Raw genomic sequence first — 20831 nt, forward strand, 5'->3', positions numbered from 1 at the left:
AAGAGTTTAATTCACCTACACACAGTCAATCCCAGTTCGACCTCTGAGCATCACCAGGAGTGATCACTGAGCCCAGTGTGAGATCCCTGAGCACAGCAAGAAGCAAGTCTTGAGGACCCCAGATTCCCGTGTGTGGCTTCAAAGCAAAAACAAATCCAGAGATCAAAATTTGATTGGTTCAGAACAAGTTTACCAATAAACACTCCTAAAAATGAGATAGATTTGGGTTTATTAAATATGCAAGAAGGCATCTGTGTCATAGTGCAGTAGGTAGGGAGTTTGCCTTGCATGGAGCCGACCCAGCTTCAATCCCTGACACTTCATATGATCCTCCGACCCTCAGGAGTGATTCCTGAGTTAAGAGCCAGGAGTAAGCCTTGAGCATCTTCTGGTATGGCCCTCAAACCAATACATTATCTATCTATCTATCTATCTATCTATCTATCTATCTATCTATCTATCTGGCACAGGGGCAAGAGATTCTGTGTTGCTCTCTTCCAGGATCTTTGTTTTATAGTCTCAGAATCTTGGCCATTGATGGGATTACATGGCGCCTGGGTGACGCAGAATCTCCTGCCCCATGCCAGGCTGTCTTCACTGGGCTCCTCAGAGGGGGGAGGGGTTGAGTTTCCCTCCCTGCCCCAAGCAGAACCCCAGCAGCCTAAAACCTCTAGCACTCAGCCACAGCCATGTTCAAGGCCACTCTCCACATGCTCTGTTGAGCCCCGTGCATGAAGGAACTGGCAGAGGAACCCAGGTATGCAGGACCTGGGGCTGAGATCTCCAAGATTGCTCAGATAGGGACTGGGCGTCCTCCACTCAGATCCCCCATTTTCCAATAGCTTGGCAGTCACACTTACAAACTGCCCCCGGTGCCATGTAATGTACCTAAAGCAGCACACATATGTTTGGTTTTAACATACTTGCTTGTATTCTCTTATATACATTTTCCGTCCCTCTCAGAGAGCCCTGCAAGCTACCGAGGGTATCCCACCTACATGGCAGAGCCTGTCAATCTACCTATGGCATATTCAATATGGCAAAAACAGTAACAATAACAGGCCTCATCCCCTGACTCTGAAAGAGTTCCCAATACGGCACCATTAGGAAGGACTAGTAAGGAGAGGCTGCTAAAATCTCAGGGCCGGGACGAATGGAGATGTTACTGGCACCTGCTTGAGCAAATCAACATACAACAGGATGACAGTGATACAGTGATCTATCTATCTATCTATCTATCTATCTATCTATCTATCGATCGATCGATCGATCTATCTATCATCTATCTGTCTATATATCTCTGTATTTATCTATATCTATCAATCTATATCTATTAATCTATCTATCTATCTATCTATCTATCTATCTATCTATCTATCTATCATCCGTCTATCTATTAGAATTTTACCAGGAAACCAAGCAGAGCAGAGCAGTTACTCTCAGTGTCTATAATCCCATTCTGTCTTATTGTATTTAACCCCTTGATTGGTTTTAGGTATCCGAGGAAGGAATGTAATTGAATGGTATATGAAATAAATTCTTTATGTCTCATCCCGCACCAATTACAAATTCGGTACTTGTGATTTTCCTGACGCCTATGGACGTTAAGTTTATTACCCCTGAGAGCAATCTAACCAGTTTTGTTGCAAATCTAAAGCTATTATCTATCACCATATTATAATCAAGCTGGATTTCTTTCACTTTCCGCAGCTCAGACATGAGAAGGTAGAGCAGATCACATCACCTACTGACATTTACTGGAGCCTGAGAATAACTATTAGAAACCGGTGCTGCTGGGACTATCTTGATATTGGATAAACATGCCATATCTCACTTACTCATGTTCCTGAGGGAAGCAGATAAGAAAACAAATTTAGTGGGGTTCACTGAGGGGGGTGAAGATAAAATGTGCAACAGCCCAGGAAGCACCAGAGCCTCTGATGACTCTTTGGTTGGCACAAAGTTAATAGGACACTGCTTAATGAAGCTTGGGAACTCAGATGTTTCAGTTCCTTAAATCAGCATTGACCAAACAAAACATGTTTTAAAAAATAAATATTGTAGATGAGAAATAATTGACTTTTTTTCTTCAAAACTCGTTCTTCTTGCCTTTTGTCAGAGCAGCTTAGGAAGAACCATGGCTGGGAGGTAAAACAGAGGTAGAAATCTCTGAGAGCCCTGGGCAGAATGTCCTACAAGACCCAGGAGGTCCAGTGGTTTTATTATGGAAATTATATGGGTCCAGATAAACTGGGAGTCTCAGACGACTGATTTGGAATTAGGAGCAGAAACCGTGAAGTATGGAAACTTAAAGTCAAATTGAGTATGAGTTGGTGCAGAACATAAAATCTCATAAAATCCTGAGATTGAACGCAACAAAACAATTGAAGCCTCAAATCCCTATAGAAATGCAATGAAGAAAGTGGCAGATGGCATCAGAATGTGAGCAGAGCAGAGCACAGCTGTATGGGATGTCTAACTTGCTTTGCAGCCATGGATATGTCTATAGAGGGGTCTGGCCTACGTGAGAGTGACTAGGAAAAAGACTGAAGGTTTAAAATGGTCCAGATCAGTATTTCTCCAAATGTGTTCCAGGATCATCAAGGATGTTTGTTTAAAATGCAGATATTTGGGCCCCAACATAAAATCAATTAATTGAAATTGTCTGAGGGTATGAGTCAGAAACTGCATATTTAATGTGTTCCAAGGTAATCTTAGTCTTTTGTTGTTGTTTTGTGGTTACTCCTGGTGGTGCACTCAGGGATCACTTCTGGTGGGGCTCAGGGTATCATATAGAGTACTAGGGATCAAAATTTATCAACTGTATGCAAGGCAAGAACCTTCCCTACTGTACTATCTCTCTGGCCAGTTATTTGAGTCTTTAAGAAGCAATTGAGTATAATGTACTCAAGTTCTATGAGCATAATTACCGAAGGTTCAATCATGTCGCAAGTACAAGATTTCATTTTTTTAAAACTGAATAATAACTCATTGTGTATACACACATACTAGTTTATTCATCATTAAACATTGAGGTTGTTTTCCAAATCCAAAATAAATATATTTTGGATTTATGTTACGAGTCTCACAATGGAGACGTTACTGAGCCCGCTCGAGAAAATCGATGAACAACGGGAGGACAGTGACAGTGACAGTTTTCTTTTTGAATAAACATCCAGAAGTAGAATTGCTGGGCTGAATGTTTGTTTTATTTTATTTTATTTTATGTTTGAGGACTCTTCATACTGCATTCCATAATGGTCATGCTAGATCACATTCCCAACAGTGTACAGAGTATGTCCTTTTCAACATATTCCCTCCAGCCTGCTGGTTGTCCTTTTACCTGTAAAGGATGAACATGATTCTGCCTTGGGATAATGTGAGGAACATGCACCGGGTAGTTGTGGAAGAATGGTGGGTTTCTGGTCTCACAGGCTCTTTGTGATTCTGTTATTGATCCTTTTGGAGGGGGTTCACTAAGGGCAGGTGACCTCTGCCCTCTTAGAGCTCTCAGCCTATGGAAAAGACAGGTAAGGTAAAAGGTAAAGGTAAAGGCCCTCCCGTTGATCGTCGATTTGCTGGAGCGGGCCCAGTAATGTCTCCATTGGAGACTTTGTTGTTACTGTGTCTGGCATATCGAATACTCTCGGTAGCTTGCCAGGCTCTCCGAGAGGGGCGGAGGAATCGAACTCGGGTCGGCCATGTTGGCCGCTTGTAAGGCAAAGGCCCTACCCACTGTGCTATTGCTCCAGCCCTATGGAAAAGACAGAAAGGGAATAAAATATATAAAATCTCTAGAGGTGGGCGGGGAGTACTATGAAGAGAATAAAATGGGAATTTCTTTATCTGGGAGTAAGGACAGCTAGATTATTGAGACAAAGCATTTTACTGAAAACAAACGTCCTTAGAAGTATGGAAAGTCTGATAAGAGAACAAAACCAAAGAAAAGAAGGATCTCAGAGAAGCAGTAGTTCAAGAAGTTAAAGTGTTAATTCTGATCAACTTGAGCTTGTGCAGTCAAACAGATCCAGAAATTTGAGCCTTCCCAAAAGAGACCCTCAGGGACTGTCCAGGGGCTCTAGTACAACTCAGTCAGGTTGAACCAGGCTTTGCAGTGCTGCCTGCTACCTGTCTCTTTTATTCAGATCTTCTTTGATTAGTCAGTCTCCTGCCACTAAATACATTTCCTCATTTTTCAGATTGGTCACCATTCCTTTTCTTGCTTTCTTTCTATCCTTTTCTTTAGGGAAGAGAGGAAAGTGTGTGTGTGTGTGTGTGTGTGTGTGTGTGTGTGTGTGTGTTTGTGTGTGTAGCTACACTTGGTGGTGCTTGGTAGCGACTCCCTGCTCTGTACTCAGGTTTCTTCAGCAGTGCTCACGGAACTATGTGGTGTCAGGAATCAAACTAGGTCACCTAAAAATGGTGGGGCCACGCCCTGAGCACCCTGGATGTGGCCCAACCCTCTCTCTTGCCAACCAATTCAAATTGATTGGAATCTCTAAGGGGTCTTGCAAAGAACACTTCTCCCCCTGAATCATTTGTAAGTTGTGGGATCAACATCATGACCCTGGAATATTTTAGCATGTTTTGCTAGATACTAATACCTTCCCACATAAAGCTAGGTTATAAATGGCAAGAATCAATGAATGAGCACAGATTCATTTCTGCCAGGGAATCATCAGAACTCACTTACATTTCAACTTTATCCCCAAAATCTCCTTCTTAAGAAAGAATCAAGTCTGGGACCACGTCCTGTATTCATTGTCATGTTGCTTTAATCCCCTTCAGTCCAGGACAGTTTGCCAGTGTCTCCTTGATTCTCCTGACGCTAGCGTAAGAAAACTACAGGACAGTTTTATTGGAGAATGGGAGTGTTAAGTTCAGGAACTTTTTTGAACCAAATACTAGGCCAAACGAGGGGCTCATTTTATCTATCTTGAAATCCACAACCCACTGTCTGGTCTTTCTTAGAGACTCTCTACTCCTCAGGTTGCTTTGATTTGTAAGTCAGTTCCTAAGTCTAAATCTGTTAAGGGGTCTTAATCTGTTAAGAGCCATGCAGAGTGCTTGGCTCTAGACAGTTCTATAATACTAGAAGATCCCATTAGAACAGCTAATAGAAGATGACTGGTAAGGAATCTACTCTTCTTTCACAAAAGTTAATATTTTTGAAAATTAATTCTATCACTGAAATTTTAATGTCTATTCCTATTTAAATATTTGACAACAAGCTTATAAGTGATGACACTTCTAATGGCTTAATTTTATATCTTTTCTTCTGCCTCATAAGAGAAAAATGTTATTTTTAAAAAGAAGGAACAGTTTAACTGCTTAACTAGGCTTGGAGATTACTTAGAAACCAAGATACTATATTCCTAATTATCATTTGCTTCATCTCCATTACTTTTTAGCAAAGGAAAATGTATAAATATTTTAGAATTTTACAAAATATTTTTGTCAAAATTATGAATATTTTTGTTTTATATGGGTATTAAAATATCTCCTTGGGCAGAGTATAAGAGGGTGGGTGCATGAAGCTGACCTGGTTTTGATCCCTGGCATCCCATATGGTTCCCAGTGCCCCATCAGAAGTGATCCTCAGGCACAGAATCAGGTATAAGCCCTCGTGCTTCTATTTTTTCTTTGACAACCACCCATAACTGGCTTCACAGTTCAAGGAAAGCCATGGGCATAATGAAGTGGAATAATATATAATTTCTGGAAGCCATTGCTGATGCTTATTCAACACTAAGAACCGCGGCTATATCTTATTTTTCACATGCTTCAGGGTCTGTAAATCGAAGACTGTACTAAAACTAAGGTGTTTTTTGTTTTACTGCTTCAGAGACAATGTGAGAAAAATGAAAGTGTGGTGGCCAAGGAAAATGTAATATCAAGAAATTCATGAGCAAATCGAGACAATGAACCTCATGAATGTCAAGGAATAGTCAAAGCCTGGAGATGACGCTAGCTTGACCAAGTGTCAGCTATGTAGCTCACCACACGGCATCATTAAAGGACTGAAAAGTCGAAGATTAACTCTGACACATTAGACCTGGTGAAGTGAGCAATAGGAGAACTACTGTTTACCTTCTGCCATTATAGTAAATCTACCCGTTTGTGCTCAAGGTTTAGTCCCAGCTCTGTGCTCAGGGATCACTCCTGGCAGAGCTGACAGGACTGTATGATGGTAGCAGGGATTGAACTCAGGGTGGCTGCACACAAGACAAGTGCCTTATCCTCTCAAGTATCTCTCTGCCCCGTCTCCTCCCCCACACTTGGGTCAAACTCAGAGAATATTTTATTTAAGAAAAGTGACAGGAAGAAGAAAAGAAAGCAGCTAAGTTCCTGGAAAATGGAACATGTTTTCAAGATAGGGTTCCCTTAACCCACTTCAGCCTGGAACAGACTTCAAAAATGCTGATCTTAACTGTGGGGAACAAGTTGGGATGCTTGAGTCAATCACCTGATCCCCAATCCTGTGATCCTGTGCATAACCATAATCAGAATTGCTTTCAGGCACCATCTTGGTAGCTGCTTACAACCTTGCTGATGGTAGTCCAGGAACTCACTTTCCAGTGATAGGCACTGAGGGAAAATTCCTGAACAGTGCTCCATTCACCCCTAGAAAAATAGTTGAGATAACTGTAGGGGGGATAGAGAGCAAATAAGAATGCTGAACTCTGGGGCCAGAGAGAGAAGCTTTAAAATCTAATTATGTAGTAGCCCCTCGAAAAGCTACCCCCTGCATTTTTTTAAAAAGTATTTACTCTACAAAGAATTTTATCAGCTAAACAAAAATCTGTACAGTTTTTATAGTGAAGCTAATATTGAGCTGCGCTTGAATTCACATTCTTAGCAAAACAATTGCCTGAGCACACACGCACACTCCATACATATTACAGGATAGCCACTTATTCTTCATCTTCCTCCTCATCCTCTTCCTCATCTTCTGGCTCATTCTTCTTCTTTGAGCCTGTTGGCCTGCAGGGACCCTTCTTTCCCACTTCACTTTTGCCCTTGGCGCGGTATGCAGCAATATCCTTTTTGTATTTCTCCTTGAGCTGTGCCGCTTTCTGTTCGCTCGGCTGCTTATCCTTGGCGGACAGTTCCGACCACATCTCCCCCAGCTTCTTGGCCGTGTCGCCGATGGACAGGCTGGGGTGCTCGCTCTTTATCTTGGGGCAATACTCGGAGCAAAACAGGAAGAAGGTAGATGGGGGCCTTTTCGGGGCGTTGGGGTCTTTCATCTTGCCCTTCTTGTCCACTTTGGACGGCACGTAATTCTTCACGTCCCTGTCATCGCGGGCCTTGTCACTCTTGGCCATGTCTTCAAACTTGGACTTCTCCTTGGCTGACATGGTCTTCCATCTCTCCGAGCACTTCTTGGAGAATTCCGCGAAGGAAGTTGACCGTCGAGTCGGGGCGCTTCTTCTTGTGCTCCTTCCAGCACGTCTGCACAAAGAAGGCGTACTAGGATATCTTGCCCCTTGGCTTGTTGGGGTCTGCCTTGCCCACGGCGACGGGACGGCGTCTCCCTGCTTGCTGGCCTTGCCTCAGAGTTCGCCAAGCGGCCGCGTCCGCCTCAGCCGCCACCTTGCACAGGCTCCAGCGCGAATTGGTTTCTTGCTTGTCACTCTTTAGTCTGTTTTCCCTTTGCATTATAGCTGTTGCCAAGCATTCATCATTACACCCTCTCCCTTACCTGGTTTGCTTTCCAGGCTTGCTCAGCCTTGATGCTGCAGCAGGTACCAGTTACTCACTACTGTGCAACCCTTGACCATCCCTCAGACTTGCTTGAACACAGGCCAAAACTACCCTGATATCAAAAACAGATGGGGACATCATAAAGCAAAGAAAATTACAGATCAATGTTTCCGATTAACACAGATGCAAGGATTAATAACAAAATCTTAGTGAAGCAAATTCAAGTATATATTAATAGGATTATGAACAACTGAAGTTTATCACCGGGGCATAAAGAAGTTTCACAATAAATCGATCAGTGTAATACACCCATTAACAAAATGTAAGATAAAATTTATATGAGCATATCAATAGATACAAAGCATTTGCCAATATTCAACTTCCATTCATGATTTAAAAAATTCAACAAAATGGAACAGCAGGAAAATAGGTGAGCATAGTAAAGGCCATTACGACAAGCCCATGGCTGACATCATACTTATTGATGAAAAACTTCTAATTTTCCTCTAATGTCGGGCATAAGACAGTGTACGCACACTCAAATATTATTTAAGACATTTTTGAATGGTGTACTCAGATAAATTAGGCAAGGTAAGAAAACAAAAGGGTTGCAAACTGGAAAATAAGCAAAACTACCACTGTTTGCAAATATCATTATTATAAACATAAAAAGTGTAAAGACTCCACTAGAAACAACTAGAAACAATAAATATAAGGATTTCAGAAAGAAAAGAGAAAAATAAAGGAAGAATTTGTCTTGTTTTGTGTTTTGATTTGGGATTAACACCTGGGAAGTGCTCAGGACTCACTTCTGGTGGTACTTAGGGAACTATATATGGTACTGGGGATTCAACTGAGGTCAGGAAAGAGTCCTACCACTATACTATCTCTATGACCCAGGGAAAGAAAGTTTTAAAAAAATTGTTAAAAAATTGAATCACAGTGAGATACACATTTAAAAGTTATTCATGATTGAGTTTCAGTCATACAATGTTCCAACACCCATATCTTCACCAGTGTACGTATCCCGTCACCAATATCCCCAGTTTCTCTCCCTCTCCCCAGCTGCGTCTATGACAGACACTTCTCACTCTCCCCACACCCCTACTCTCTCCAGCTCATTTTTTTTAGGTATTATGGTTTGCAATACTGTTACTGAAAGGGTATGATTGCTTATCACTTTGCCTTCTTTCAACACCTAGTTCTTGTCCAAAGTGATCATTTCCAACTATCATTGTCTTATTAGTTCCTTCTCTGTTCTAACTGCTTCCCTAGGCCCATTTGTGACAAGCTTCCTACCATGAACCAGTCCTTATACCTCTCGTTTCTACTGTCTCTGGGTATTATTCTCATACCTATGATTTTTTAATAGCCCACATATGAGTGCAATCATTCTTTGTCTGTCTCTCTCCCTGTGACTCAATTCACCCAGTATGATACTCTCCATGTGCAACCATATATAAACAAAGAAAGAAAGATTTTTAATTTGAGGAAATAATAGCTGAGAACACACGCAGAAGCTGGAGTGGTAGCATAGCAGGTAGAGAGCTTACCTTGCACACAGCTGCCCAATCCCCAGCACCTCATATGGTCACCTGAACCCAGCCAGGAGTGATCCTTGAGATCAGAGCAAGGAGTAAACCCTGAGAATAACCAGGTGTGGCCTTCTACAAAGATAAAAACCAATAATCAAAAAAGACACAGAATAAAATTGAGAGTACATAATTAAATCATCACATTTATGGATAGCTAATTTATAATTTAGAATCCAAAAGCTAAAGTGGTAGATAGAAGATATATTTAATAGATGGCTTTGAGAGTTTGGATAGATAGTACAGGGCTTAAGGCATATGCTTGCATGCTGTCAACCTCAGTTTTATCTTCAGCACCATTTACAGTCTCCCGAACCACTGCCAGGAGGGACCCCTGTGAAGAGAGGCAGGAGTACCCACTAAGCACCACTTGGCAAAGCCCTACCCCTCACCCTGCCCCCAACTTCCACCAGTCCTCCCTCAAACTGGTATTGAGACCACTGGATAGTTATATGCAAAAGAATGAAACTGGGTCATCCTATCACCATGTACAAAAGTTAACTCAAATGGATGAACATGAATGTTAGATTTGAAGGTGCAGAGAACAGAGAAGGAAACAGGCAAAAACCGATCTCATGATGATGGTTTTAGTAATGTCTCCAGGAATTTGACTACTATTAAAACTCTACTAAATGGGAGAAAATATTCTTATACTATATGTATGACAAAGACGTACTTTATAGAATATATAAGAAACTTACGAAACTCATCTATCAAAAAGCTGATGGAGGTATGGAGACAAAGGAATTATTTTACACTGGTGGTGGAAATAACAACTTGCCTAGCCATTATGGAAAACAGTATGAAGATTTCTCAAAATTCTGAAAATAGATCTAATGTATTATCAACAATTCCACTCCTAGTGTCTGTCTGAAGAATACAAAAACACTAATTAAAAATAAATATATATGCATACCTATATTCATTGACAGTGCTATTTATAAAAATAGCCAGAATATGAAAACAACTCATGTGCAATGAAAAATGACTAGATACAGTGTATATATATGCATATATATATTTATATATATACACAGACACACAATGGGATACTAATTGACTGTAAACTTTTTTCTATAAACTTAGATGGAACTGAAGGGAGTCATGTTGAGCAAAATAAATCAGGAGGAGAAAAACAGATAACAGATAACTCGTTTATATATAATATATATAACAAAGCATGGGAACAAAGCCAATCAAAAATCAAACCTCGAATTAAGACTGCAGAGCTGAGTTTATCAGAAGGAAAGGGAGGAGGGGGAAGGAAAGCATGGAGGGGTCCACTGGGCTATGGTGGAGGGATATTTGTACTTTGGTGGTGGGTGTGGTGGGTTAACATAGTTTGAAGAGGCAACTATCTATGTTTTTACCCTCCTATCTCTCTGATGAGTCTTTGTAGTTCTCTTCATTGCCTTTTGAAATTCATGAAGCATCATTATGCCAAAGAGGTGGAAACATAATCCACAAACACTTGGAACTAACCTTGTTTAATTATAAACTAATAGCAGAACTGACTGGAGAGAGCAGAGGCTTGATGAGCACAGAGCAGGGAGTGAGAAGGAAAAGGAGGAGGAGGGGCTGGAGTGATAGCTCAGTAGGTAAGGCGTTTGCCTTGCTGCAGCGAACTCTGATTCCCAGCATCCCATATGGCCCCCTGAGACCACCAGGGGTAATTCCTGAGTGCAGAGCCAGGAGAGACTCCTGTGCACGCTGGATGTGACCCAAAAAGCGAAAAAGACAAAGAAAGAAAAGGAGGAGGAATGTGTGGATACAGTGTGGCAAGAATTTTCTAGACTATGGGACCTAATGTATGATGGAGGATGTCTTGTTGCAGCTACTAATTTTTTTTATTTAATTCACCCAATGAAATAATTATGGCCTCAGTGGATAATGATAATGATTATAGTCATTATATACAACAATAGACTTTATATACATTATATACCAATTAAAATATGGATGCAGTCATATCTTCCTCTTTAAATCTTTTTTTTTTCTTTCGTAAGTGCCTCTGATTGTGGTGGAGGAAACAACAAATGAAGCCGGGGAAGATGAAAAGCTAAGCTGGACTTTCTATCTCTGGATGCCTTCTGACCTTCATCTGACTGCATCACTGTGTACATGTTTTAGTATCTGCATTTTTCTCTTTCTTAACTTCATATCAGGCTCCCACAGCTGGACACAGTTCATAGATATCCGTTACAGTTAAATACCTTGATGCCATCTTTTAGCACTTGGATTGCTTCCAGCATTCATAATCTCTAGATAGTCCTACAACAAACTTCCTAATATAAATTCACCTTTGGCCATATTTTTAGGTTAATTCCTTAGGATATGCCTTCTCAAAGTCAAATTGTAAATTGTCATATAGGAACATATTCTAGTGGTTATTTTTATTCATATTGTTAGAATGTTCTGGGTCTGAAGCAATTTTATAATGGCAACAGTAACAATTATATTTCCATAGAATTATAAAATGTATTATTTACTTTGATAGGTATATAACAACATCCTTAAGCTTTCAAAATCTGTGTTTCTCTTTTTTCTTTTTTTGTAGAGGCAGTGCCTTTAAAATGTTTGAACTGTGACCTCCTCCCATCTCCCTCTTTTTTTGGCAGCTTGACAGTCACCCCCAAAAGCCACCTCTGGGACTATATAACCTCATCAACTGCCATCACGCAGAGACTCAACAATAAATCTCTCAGAAGAGAGCGCAAAAAGATATTTCATAGCCATGCCTCCATACCCCGTGCCAGGCTGTTTCATTTGGGGCAACCCGGAGGGGGGGTGGGTGAAGACCTCTGAAACTCAACAGCTACCATGCTCTCCACACACTCAGACAGGCCTGACCCATGAGCGAATCTCTTCTGGGACATCTCATACTTTACACCACTAGTATACCAAAAGTAGTACACCACATTTGATGGGGTTCAAAGTAGTAGGCAAGCAATCTTAGGGGGAAATATATATATTTAATATATATATATATATATATATATATACACAAGGCTTGGGCTGGAGCGATAGCACAGTGGATAGGCCTTTGCCTTGCAAGCAGCCAACATGGCTGACCCTAGTTCAATTCCTCCGCCCCTCTCGGAGAGCCTGGCAAGCTACCGAGAGTATCTCGCCCGCATGGAAAAGCCTGGAAAGCTACCTGTGACGTATTCGATATACCAAATACAGTAACAATTGTCACAATGGAGACATTATTGGGCCCGCTCGAGCAAATCAATGAGCAACGGGAGGACAGTGACAGTGACACAAGGCTCAGCCTTTAACAACAGGTTACTAATCTCTTATTGACGGACTTCATGGTTCCTGGGTGAAATACACTTAGTTCACACAAGAACAGTCTTCACACAAGATTTTTCTTGTGTAGAGAACATTCTTCATACACTTTCCTCTAAGAAATCTTTTTTCGGATCATTTTTAGTGGATTATTCATAACAAGCAATACAAAATAAATTATTTTAGTTCTGTTTTGAGGGCAGGGTTCTGGGTTCTGGATGGAAGCATCTGAAATATGGTGGTGGGAAGGTGTAATGGTGGTGGGATTGGTTGGAATATTAAATATTGTGAACAGTTTTAAAAAATATATTAAAAATTTAAAAATTGTTTGAACCACTTGATTTCATTTTTATTGCAATATTGTGGGTTTCAGGTGTAGCATATATTGTTTCAGTAATATAAATTATCATGCAGATATGTGATGTTCATCATCAGTCTAGTTTCTATCAATCACATGATAACCCTACTCTGCTTTCCCCCACTTTTCTCCTTGAAATCACTGTTTGGCTCTTATAGCCTGAGCAAAAGACATTTGAGTTTTATTTTGTTTTTTCATGTGTTTAATTTCTTTATCTTCCACATATGAATGAAATCATATGGTGCTTGTCATCCCCTGTATGACTTATTTCATTTTGTACAGTAACTTTAATGACCATGAATGTTCTTGTAAATGCCAGAATTTCATTTTATTTCTTTCTTTTTAAATCAGTGAGTTATATTTAATCGTTTATATATGTCCCATCTTCACTCACTCACCTCTCAATGGACACTTAGAGTGTCTTCAATGTTTGGCTCTTCTGAACAACAAACACTTTAGGAAGATGGGAGTGTATATGTATTTTTGAATTGGCATTTTGGTATTTTTTGATACTAAGTCAGGTTATTATGCTCCTACTGGATTACATAATTCTTCTACTCTTTATGTTCTGAGACTTTCCATACTGCTTCAATAATGGCAAGTCATTTTACATTTCACTAAGACAGCACAAAGTTTTCTTTTATCACATTCTGAGGCAATGGGTTTTCTTAAAATTTGTACTTTTGAATCATGCAGTTGTATTTCCCAGTAACAGAACAGGTATAATACATTGGTATCAACTATTTATATATGTTAAATGATGAGCTTTAGTTATGTTTACAACATACCTCCTATTATATTGTATTCCTACTTAAGTAGATATGACAATTCCGTTTTCACGTGTGCACCTAGAAAAACCTATCTTTGACCACAACTTCAATATTTTCTGTAGTCAGAATACTTTCTTCTTTTTTCAGATACTACATATGCTTTCTTCAATTTTATTTCAGTACATATTTGCTAAAGTCAACCCTGTTGGAACTTACTTCATAACATTGGGTAACATTGGATTTAAATTGCACTTTTTCCCTAAAGCAGGCCTACCAAGTCCATGTCTATACTGAACTCTGTGCTAGACATCAGTGATATTAAACAAAGATGTCATATTCTGAGCAGTCTGATGGGTTACACGTGAATGTGTCCAATTTTAAGATAGTGTGTATGTGTCATAAGTGGAGGTTATGGGAGAACCAAGCAGGGTTATATATTCTAGTCTTTGGAGTCAGCAAAAGATTCTTTGAGGATAAGAGTACCCTTCTAAGAGTAGAAGTCTGTTTGTCTTGAACCTAAGGCAAGAAACATTTCAATAAGAAAGAGCAAAAAAAGAGGTCACAAGCAAGATGAAGTGCCTGCAAGAGGTCAGACAAAGTGAGCACTGAGAAATTTAGATGCTGGTGATGTTAGAAGCATAATTTTCAGTAATAGAAGCTCTGCTGCAGGGAGTTTGTAAAATAATGAGAAAATAGAAGCAGCAGGTAAACCCTTGGATGGTGGGGATTTGGTAGTCAAGCAGAGAAAGATAGGCTGACTCCGGACTGGGAGGTAGACTCTGATGATCTTATCTCTAATCATTGCCAATCCTGTATAAGTCCCACAGCATCACACTTCATACTGCTGCTCTCTAAGATGTATGTTAACTAGTGCTAGTCCTAGATCCATTCCAGCAAGGGCTTTAGCCTGCGGCTCAGTAGAGCCACCATTCATGTGCTCTGGATGGTGTCTCAGTGCTTCTGCAACACTCACAGCCATTGGCAGCAACCCTGGTTTTGCCTGATTCACTGCAAAACGAGGATGAGTCCCATTGTTGATTTGATTCTTAATTTATTTCTTTTTGTCTTCCAGGGTTGGGAAAATGATGCATATGTCTTCTTTCATTTAGGATGAGAGAATAACTGTGATTGAAACATAAATAATGACAAAAGAGTAAATCTTATAAGCATATTCCTGACAGTAATAGTGGCTGTCTTCAGGAGAACATATGGTGATTGGCTGACTGTGGGATAATAAACACAAAGAGAGAAACTCAATAGAAATTCAAGGTCATAAATGTAATGATTATCCATTGGATAGCGGTACATAGTAATTTTTTTCCCAAGCAATATTCCCTGCTTCATAGGAGTAAACAAGGCTGAATACATAAAACATCTTGCAAAATCACAATCCAGTGAAAGCATTAAGCAGGCTTGAATTTAATAGTATTCCAGCCACAGGGGGGGGAAATGTAGGAACTGTTCTCAGGAAGTTTATTCTGACATATGTTATCATCCTGATATATACTAAGTACAGAAGTTAAATAAGTATATCTTGAAAATAGTGAATGGAAGTTCATTTCTTGTTTTACAGTAGAGAAAACCTATTCTTGATAAGAACTTAACTTAAGGTCATATGACTAGCTTGTATCAAAACCAGAGTAGAAAAGTCTCTTCAGCCCTCATCCAAGCAGCAGCCTCCAGCTCTTCTCTGTGATATCTTATTGCATAGCACTGTAGCACTGTCATCCTGTTGTTCATTGATTTGCTCGAGTGGGCACCAGTAATGTCTCCATTGTGAGACTTGTTGTTACTGTTTTTGGCATATTGAATACATCACGGTAGCCTGCCAGGCCTGGCCATGTGGGTGGGATATTCTCGGTAGCTTGCCGTGCTCTCCAAGAAGGGCAGAGGAATCGAATCCGGGTTAGCTGCATGTAAGGCAAACGCCCTACCTGCTTGTGTTATTTCTCCAGCCCATCATATTGCATAAAAAATATAATTAAGGGAGTTCAAATGGTTTGACAAACTAAATCCATCTGTGTTCCATTTCAAATAAATATGACAGTGAAGTTGCAGATTTACACTATATATAAATGATACAATAACTGATCTATCTTGTAATTATTCTTCAAGTTATAAAAAATGCCTTTTAGATTTTTTTAACCCAGACCTCTCTTCCTTGCCTAGATTCTTTCACAGAAAATGCACTCAATTGCATAAGCTCAGTCTACTCATGGGCTTTTAAGTGTTGTACAGAGCAGTATTGATCTAAAAGTTATCCAACAATTTGTTATTTTCTCTCCTTCCATTTTTTTCATTATTGTTGTTGTTTTTGCAATGACCAGGGGTTATGGCACATTTGTTTGTGGTACTTGCCAGAGGTTTTGCATGTATAGCCTTGGTGATTGCACATACTTGACTGTGGACACTGGAGATTTCACACTTTGTTGTGGTATGAGGATCTAAAATGACAGTGTCACTGGATAATGTTTGACATGTGGGTGGTACCAGAATCGAACTCTAGAACTCTAGATCTCGCCTTGCAGGCAAATCTCTACCACTGAGCTATGTCTACTTGAATCCTTATTTGTAATATTTTTAAATCATGTTATCTTATGCCACAGGAAGAAGCATGGCACTAACTGGGTGAGATCAGCTTTCCTGAATATGAGCACCATTTCTCACCATTCCCATTCTGAATATGGCACCAAAGATTAGCACAGAGGAGCTGGCAGGTACAAAACTCCTAGTCAGGACTTTAGTTTTAGTGGGATTCTGATACACTATGTCACATCTCTATCCTGAACTTTTTCCTGAGTGATGAATGTATGTGTAGATTATGGGTGTTTTTCGTATGTGTTCTTGATATAAGCATAACACGTGCAAATGGTATTAGAATAAGTTCCCTTGTTTAAAGGGCAAAGTCAGGTCCAGACCCTACTGAAGGGAGAGCCCTCTTCAGCTGTCTAGAGAGAAAATTGTGAGGGTTCATGGAAATGGTCTGAAATTTTTTGAATGTCATTAAAAAAATCTATGAGATTTTGCTGAGATTTCCGTCTATAATGAGGAATGGATTGAGCAGAGAATTAATTCCTGTTCACCAAATAGAATTGCTGGGAGAGTGCAATGAGATGATAGGTGCAAACTGCTTTGTAAATAGTAAAATGCCACATCAAATTGCCACATAACCGGATTAGCATTAGTGTTATAGTACGCAGGACCTTTATAAGGAAAAACTAGAGGACTTAGAGAGACATTGAAAGTGTCTAGCATAGTGAAATGGCATAGACCCCCTTTTTGTGTGACTTTTGGAAGGACAGGGAATACATTCAGGAGTGGTGTAGGAGGCCCTGGGGTGGGTGAGGCAGGAGGATTTTTATTTTTACTTTTTTTGTATTAGATGATCAAATATGAACAAGATACAAAAAGGATAGTACCCATAATTCTCTATTCTGCATTTAGGTTACCTTCCAGGGTACAAAACTGACTGCCTTCTGTGTCTGCGTTTCTTCTCATCTTTTCAAGCCCGGTGTTTTTTAGTGCCTCTTGATTCCCTCCTGGCTCTCTTTCTGTTGCATTGGGTTTTAATCTCCATGAGTTTGAAATTATGGCTGAGGTAGTAGGGCAGAGTTGTGTCTTTTCTGAGGAAGAGGGAGCCTTGAGACTCATTTTAATCAGTACAGCAAGAGAGATAGATGTGGGCATGACTGTCTGGAAGAACAGACTTATGTGATGGTTTCCAAGGAACAGGAGTTATAATACTGCATTCAGGGAAACTTGGGGAAGCTGCAGCGTTGTGTAGAAAGTGGGGTGTGGGGCATGAACAAGAGTCTTTACTGTGGTTTCCATGGGGAGGGATTAGTGAGCCCAGTAAATAGACATAGGATTGGCTAGTTTTCTGGAGTGGTCTGGAATGTAAGATCTGTCCCTGGCTATCTCGGACACAGATCTCTGGTGATTAGGGCAGAAGAATAATGAACCCACATGTGAGAGCCTGGCAGAGGAGGTGGTTGAGTTTGGGCTCTAGATTTGCCTATGAATATGTTACAGGTGAATCTATGAGTAACATACTCACCTACGTCTAGGTGAATATGTTACTATCTTTAGAAATTAGAGGGGGGCAGTCTGTCTAGGCCTCAATTTTAAATATTAGAATACAGAAAAATTAAAGGTTATGCTTAGTACAAGAAAGCATTTTATTTTGTTTTATCTTATTTTGGGAAACCATGTCCAGTACTTGCCAGGGCTTACTCATGGCTCTTTGCTTAGAGATCACCCTGGTGGTAGTCAGGGGACCATATGTTGTGCAGGGGATCTAACAGGGGTTGGTCACGTGCAAAGCAAGTGTCTTAGCCCTGTACTATCTCTATGAACTTATTTTATTTTATGAGCCACTACCTGTCATTCTTGAGAAGACCTTGGGTCACCTCTACTGACCACTTAACTCAGCAGTGTACGACAGACTTCAGGCTACTCAGATTGTGCCCAGTGGTGCTTGAATGAGGGGAAACTGGGATCTTACTTGGAATATGCTTCACCTTTTTAAGTCATATCCTGGGCCAAGAGCACATTTAATGAATATTTCTAGTATGTGTCCTTTGGAGAAGATCCCTTCGTGGATCCTCATATGAGGTATTAAAGTCCTAGATGGAGCTTAGGAAGTGAAACAGGAGGATATTTTTAAAAAACGTAGCAAACTGGGGACACTGGTGCTGGAAATTACACTGGTGGAGGAACCGCTGTTGGAACATTGCAGGAATGAAACCCAATCATGAACAGCTTTGTAATGCACTATCTCATACCCAAATTTTTTGTACCAATTCCATAGAGATGCTGAAAAAATATATGTCTATTTTCTAACTGACCAGATTGAAGAGAGCATTTTGATCTGGATTCTTTACTTGGGTGCAATACTCAGCAGTAACAGTAAAAATTTTATTTTTTCTTATTAGGAATAACTTTCTCTTGTTTCTTTTACAGTCCCAAGAGGAAAATGTGCTTTATTCTATGTCGTTTCTTGTAGGTTTTTGTTTTGTTTCAAGGCCATGCCTCTGGTACCCTGGGTTTACTCCTCAAGTCTCTGGGGGACCATCTGGTACTCATATAACCTGGGTATCCCCATGTAAACCATGTTTTCCAGCATTTTAAGCCATCATCCCTAGACATTTTATTTAAAAAAGAAAAAACAGGTTCTCTGTTCAGAATTACTTAGATATATGGGATTAACAGCTAATAGAGAGTAGCTCCATTATGCTCCCAAAGAAGCCGTACCCTTTAATTCCCCTCCCTATAATGGCACGAGCCTGTCTCCCTGTTAATAGTGGTGGGACACAGCCTGGGAAATGTTAATTTTCAAATGAAGATCCCTAGCCTTTTTGACAAACAATGTCTCCTTCTGGCCTATATATTTGGCAGTGGCAGCCATGCTTCATGAGTTTATTCTTTGAGAGTGAGAAATACTCAGCAACGATGTAAGGGCTTACATCTGTCTCTGTGCTCAGAGATCACTTCTAGAGGTGCTTTGGAGGACCATATGGGGTGCCCTGGATTTAACCAAGATTGACCGCATATAAGCAAGTGCCCTGCCCACTGTGCTGTCTATTCAGGCCTTTGTTTGTGTTTTTGTTTATTGTTTGTGAGTGTGTGTGGCACTGAAGATTGACTCTAATACCTCTCATATGCTTCCCCACTGAGCCATACCTCCTCCCCCCGTTCTCCTCCTCGCCCCCCACACATACCACCTTCAGAACCCTTGCTTTGACTGAAATTTGCTTGGTTGTTTGATTGTTAGAGCAAAAGGCACCAGAGTCACCTCTCCTTCTCTTTGAGCCACCTGGATGTAGAAGTCATACTAACCTAAGGCAATGGAAGAGTGAAAGGAAAATAGATGACCTTGGGGGCAGGCAGAACTAGGCCCAAATCCCAGCTTCCCTCTGTGACTTTGGGCAAGCACAAGTCCGATGGGACTCCTGTGACGCATCAGTGCTCTGGGAATGGTTGAATCTGAACCCAAGGTACAAAACTAAGGAAGGCTGCATTTCCAATAACCTTCTCTCCTGCCCTTTGCTGCAGGACATCGGGGGTTGTTTGGAAGGAAAGCAGTGTAGAGGAACCCCAAGACAACATCTGATCAGTGAGTGTTCCATGAAAGGGGGAATGTTTAAAAAATGGGAAAAAACTTATAGCTGATCCTCAGGTACAGTTAATAGGCATGGTTGAGTGAGCAATCTGGAGACATTTCAGAGAGAAAGGGTTGTGGGCCAGAATGATAGTACAATGGGTAGGTCGTTTGCCTTGCAGGTGTCTGACCCGGATTCGATCCCGGCATCTCATATGGTCCCTGAAGTCCACCAAGAGTGATCGCTGAGTGCAGAGCCAGGAGAAGTCCTGGGAACAATAAAGTGTGACTCGCAAGCAAACAAAAAAAAAAAAGAGAAAGGATTGTTCAGTATGGGCTGGAGGGATTTTGTGTCTGGGTCTTTCTTGGAACAATGGGGGTTACTGGGATATATTTGTAGGGAACAAACTTCTTGAGATGCAAACTCCGCAGGGCAGGTTTTTCCTCACAGACTTGCAAGAGAAGATGATTTACATTTCATGTCTGGACACTTGGCAGGCAAAATAAAAATCTTCCTCCCAGGGCTTCAGGGGCTTGCAGCAGATCGCATCTGCCTTGTTATTTTCCATTCTCGTACTTTCCTTCCTTTTCCTTAGTGAAAGCAGAAAGACCCAGCTCTGGGGTTCAGTCATCTGCTTGATTTGGAGGTTTCTAGTTTCTGTACAATAATGAGAAAAAGGACGTCTTTAGATTACTGTTTTTTTCTTTATGGGTCATACCCGGCGATGCACAAGGGTTACTCCTGGATCTGCACTCAGGAATTACTCCTGGTGGTGCTCAGGGGACCATATGGGATGCTGGGAATCGAACCCAGGTTAGCCACGTGCGAGGCAAATGCCCTACCTGCTGTGCTATCACTTCAGCTCCTGAAATTATTTTTTAAAAATGTATCTTTTGGGCCAAATCGGTAGTACAATGGCGAGGGCATTTGCCTTGTATGCGACCAACCTGGTTCAGTAACCCTGAGTATCACTGGGTGTGGCCCAGTCCCCTCATTTCCCCCCTTAATTCCC

General features: G+C 40.7%; 1 pseudogene; it reads right to left on the bottom strand.

The window, feature by feature from the left end:
* Positions 1-6756: 6756 nt before the first annotated feature.
* LOC130027806 (high mobility group protein B2-like) lies at positions 6757-7662 on the bottom strand (annotated as a pseudogene).
* Between the last annotated feature and the right edge of the window lie 13169 nt (positions 7663-20831).

The sequence above is a fragment of the Sorex fumeus genome, unplaced genomic scaffold, assembly GCF_029834395.1.
Source record: "Sorex fumeus unplaced genomic scaffold, SorFum_2.1 ptg000037l, whole genome shotgun sequence".
In the NCBI taxonomy this organism is placed as follows: Eukaryota; Metazoa; Chordata; class Mammalia; order Eulipotyphla; family Soricidae; genus Sorex; species Sorex fumeus.